Consider the following 4,750-nt stretch of genomic DNA (forward strand, 5'->3'; position numbering starts at 1 on the left):
TACCTAGTGAAAGCAGCGCCTGTTATCTGTTTGACTGACGTGAACATTACCTAAGCCTACCTGCAATAGGTTGTCACTTTACCGCTGCTTGACACTACCCCACAATGAAGAGAACCTTTCAGAAATTATGCGAATGGGTTAGCAAAACCATAGCTTTTGGTGAACGGATTTGCATCCCCCTCATTTCTCCAGTGGTTCAGTTTCACTAGCGCGGACGCGCACACACATAAGTATGTATAAGTATGTATGTATATATGCTCTTTTAATCCTGTGAGGGGAATTTGGTCTCTGCATTTATCCCAATCCGTGAATTATTGAAACATACTCAGCACACAGTGAACACACAGTGAGGTGAAGCACACACTAATCCTGGCGCAGTGAGCTGCCTGCAACAACATGCTCGGGGAGCAGTGAGGGGTTAGGTGCCTTGCTCAAGGGCACTTCAGCCGTGCCTCTGGGAACAGAACACAGTTGCATGTCCAGTGTAGCCATGGGTCTGGTCCAAGGGCGTAGGTTTGGTCTCAGCTTTGGTGGGGACACATCCCCACATGATACCAAAAAATTATTGTTTCGATACCGATACCAAGTGAAGAATCTTGATTTCTATATTTTTGCGATTTTTAAAATTTGATTTGATTTGAGGCCCCCACCACCTTGACACCATCAGTAATATTGAATATTGTGTGATCATTGACATCAGTGGCAATCCTATAATTTGATTGAACCTTCACACACACACAAACACACATAGAAAGTGATGGCTGATGTCATAGGTTTCTATTTCATATTTTGCCTCCAGCCTCCAGCATGTCATTTTGGGTGTCTAGGATCATCACTGTTGCATTTTTTGGCATTTCGCAGAGTTTGATTTGTCAGTTTTAGCAGCAAATGTTCCAGCAAATGTTCCCTGAATTTCAAGTTAATGCTTTGCACTTCTGATTGGCTGGGCCAGCTGTCAATCTGGGCGGCACTCCCCCACCCAGGCCCTTATGTGGTTATGCGCCTGACACACATACACACACACACACACACACACACACACACACACACACACACACACTCTCTCTCTTCTCTCTCTCACACACACACACACACACGCACTCGCACACACACAGACACACACACTCACAAAGGACAGTCATACATAAGCAGTGGTCGGGGAATGATTCTGGATGTTTTCTGTGTCCTTGTATGTCTATTGTTACAGGAAAAGAGCGAACGATAAAAATAAAGAATGAATGAACAAAAAAAGAGAACTCCTAAACACTAAACTGAGCGATTTTGGTGGGTTTTCCTATAGAAAGCTATTTTGATTTGTGTTTTCCCCTGTGTCCTGAGTTTCTGTGCTAACACTTTCATCACGGCATGGAATCCCCTGTCTGTAGCGTTAGTGAAAGTGCACTCCAACTTCCCTTTAGTGTCCATTTCACCCCACAATCAAATTAGCTGTGCGGGACCGAAAGACGCCCTCATTGCAAAGCCAGCACATTAGTGGTCTGAAGTCGCAAACATTATTACAGGGTCAATACAAATGCTGTCACTCAAAGAGAGATGGATTCAGCTCTACTTTGTGATTTAATGAAAAGGTTTTCCACTTCTAGTTTAGTGAAAAAAATGGTGCTATCTATGATGTGATCACTAATACCCTTTATGGTTGTATCTGTTTGCTTTGGCAAAATAAATATCACATGTCTGCAAATAGATGGTGTAAATGAGGTGAGTTTCGTTGTGTAAAGATAAACGAATAAAACCTGTCGATATCACTTTTCTTATGTTGTATCACTTTAGTTCGAACATGTGCATTAAGTGTCCCAAAATAAATTTGCCAATTTACTGTAAAGCCCAATAAGATTGACACCTTTCTGAGACAAACAAGAAGTCCACTTTGTTTACTGTAACAGCATTTTTTTCCTTTCTGAAAGTTTTCTGTTGAAGGACTTACCTCCCAATGTTTTGGTTAACATGATTGAAGACAGACAGTACATGATTTATTGCCTAATATGCCTCTTGGTGCGTGTATTTTAATAAAGATTTGTGTAGCGCATTGTGTTAATTTCATTTGTCACTTTGTCAAGCCTCTATGCAAATTCGCTCCAAGTGTCAGTTGTGTAAAAACGACAGGGTCCCAGTTGTGACAGGTGCCTGACATACCTGACTGTCTTATTACAGCAAGGTACACATGTGTTGTTTTTATGTATACAGCACTGGTGTTCTCTAAATGGTCTACACCACCTTTTATGCTTTGGATGGTGGCAGAGAGAGAGAGTGAGAGAGAGAGAGAGAGAGAACTCTCTTTCTCTGTGTGTGTGTGTGTGTGTGTGTGTGAGAGAAAGAGAACTCTGTTTCTCTCTGTGTGTGTCTGTGTGTGTGTGTGTGTGTGTGTGTGTGTGTGTGTGTGTGTGTGTGTGTGTGTGTGTGTGTGTGTGTGTGTGTGTGTGTGTGTGTGTGTGAGAGAGAGAGAGACAGAGAGAGTGTGTGTGTAGGTGCGGGGTTCTGGTGGGTGGCGGGGGTAGTCTGTAGATGCCAGGCAGCGTGGCAGCGTTCTTAGAGAGCCTGTAATCCCGGGGTGCTTATGCCAGCGTGCACAAAGGTCTGGATGTCACTGATACCTCCGAGGGGCTAAATATACCCGTGAGTGGCAGAGACAGGTGGGGAGGGAGTTGGCTCTCACTCTCCCCAGAGTCTTACAGGTCATTTTTTTGTGGTGGTGCTGATGGGGGTGGGGGCTATGAAGGGGCTGAGAGCCAGTGTAGAGACAGGGTTGGGGTAACATACAACTCAGACCGGGGGTGTTTCTATTCAAAGCCAGCTGGTCTGGCTTCACTTCCATGCAGGTCATCTCTTTAAACTTTTTTTTTTTCAGCCTTCTTTTTTTCGTTTGGTTTTTCTTTTAATTGTTTGATAAAGTTTTTTTTCTTTCCTTTTTCACTCTTTTCTGCCGTGCTTTTGGTTTGAACCTGTGATTGTTTCAAGAGGCTGGGCCACTAGAACTGCAGGGTGGATCATCCTGGGGAAACAGAGGAACTGTGTGGGTGAGTTGGGTCCCTTCCTTTCTCCCTCACACTGATGATGAGCTGGGGTGGATGTTGTGGTCGGGACGGGGGGATTTTTGTCGGTGGAAACAAAATCTAAAATCCAATGACTAAGCGATGTGTGTGATGATGTACACAACAGATGCACTGTGCCCTGTGGCGAGCTGGACAGGGATGTGTTAGTTATGGCGGATCAGCCACAGGTAGCCCTGAGAGGGGAATAATGCAAATTAGAAGGCCAGAAAGGAAAGGGTTTTAAATGTCCAATTGAAGTAAAAAAAAGAGTTAATTTTGAGAATTAGCGGGGAAAATATCTTTCTTTATTCTTCTACTACTCTACTTTATCCTTATCCCTCCTCTCATGCCCCTGGTCCTATTCAGAATTTGGATTTTTGTCCTTGATGTTTTGCACTGTCCATAGTGTAGTAGGCCTCCAATGTGAAGAGTATCACTGGTATATGGAACTTTCTAAACAACAGACAAGTAGTTCAGTCCTCTTATTTATAAAAAAAGATCCTTGCAAACTCAGAAGTTAAAGATAACAAAAGTTTTTTCAGACACAAATGTCCACTGTAGAGTGGTCATACTGTAGATGAGACATTTATGCTAGTTGATTTCAGCTCATTCATTCAATTTGTTCGTTCATATGAAACAAAAACAATTTAAGAACTAGCAGTATGAACTGTAGGCATTTATTTTTTTCCTTAGCAGCCATGGTGGGTTAGTTGTTCTTGTGCAGTGAATTGCTCTGAACACCTGCTTGTTGAAAGTGAAGTGATATGTGGGTGAGAACAACGGGGCTCCAACATGTTGTTTGCGTTAGAAATGACTTACCTCCCGAGGCAGCAGGCTGAACGGCCGTGGAAGATTCAATAGCAATTTGTGTCACCCAGACCCCGGGCCCCGTTTGACATGCCTGGCAAACACTGTAAAACAAAAAAAGGAAATTCGCATTAAGCCAGGCGGAGATTTGATATCAAATTGATTTTAAAAAAAAAAGGAAATGCCAGAGGTAGGGGTGAAACTGGCCCCAGTCAACTTGTCCTCAGTCGACTCGTGAGGAAAATGCTGTGACACAAAAGTAAGTAGTTAGATAAATCACGTCTTACTCTGAGATAATCAGTGTTTATTTTGTGGAGCTACGAGCAATATGATTCACCCAGAATTGAGTCACTCGGGATTCCTTATCTTTTCATGAAATTTCAGTGGTAATCCAACTCCTGCTGACACATTGTTCAGTATCAAACTAGATAAACAGACCCTTAATTTTATTAACATTTATATACACCTCACCCTTTTTTATAATAGCCCCCCTGCCACACACACACACACACACACACACACACACACACACACACACACACACACACACACACACACACACACACACACACACACACACACACACACACACACACACACACAAAAGTAAAATAAAAAGCTTTCCATGGAATACCATGAAGATAAATTTCATTCACGTCAACACTCCAATGAAGAGTATCCTACTTGCTCTTATTGCCCTGCTTGCCTGTGCCCCTGTCTCTATTTGCCATTCTACCCCCACCTCTACAACCACCACACCACCCACCACTACTACACCCCTCCACCCACTGTCCCCATCCTCCCCTATCCCCCCAACTCAGCCCCCTCTCCCCGACCCCAGCTCTCTGAAGTGCTGTCATGGGCCCCCTCTGGAGGCTTCTGCTCCTCTTTCTGAC

The 4,750-nt window shown here is 43.6% G+C and overlaps 1 protein-coding gene across 2 annotated transcripts in view; it reads left to right on the top strand.

Annotated features, from left to right (window-relative positions):
• Positions 1-2,794: 2,794 nt before the first annotated feature.
• Positions 2,795-4,750, top strand: part of mef2cb (myocyte enhancer factor 2cb) — a 91,891-nt gene continuing 89,935 nt past the window's right edge. For both annotated transcript variants that reach the window (XM_048244138.1, XM_048244142.1), the window contains exon 1: positions 2,795-3,032. The gene's annotated coding sequence lies outside the window, so the exon portion shown is untranslated. The remainder of the gene's footprint in view (positions 3,033-4,750) is intronic.

The sequence above is a fragment of the Alosa alosa genome, chromosome 5 (assembly GCF_017589495.1).
Source record: "Alosa alosa isolate M-15738 ecotype Scorff River chromosome 5, AALO_Geno_1.1, whole genome shotgun sequence".
Lineage (NCBI taxonomy): Eukaryota > Metazoa > Chordata > Actinopteri > Clupeiformes > Clupeidae > Alosa > Alosa alosa.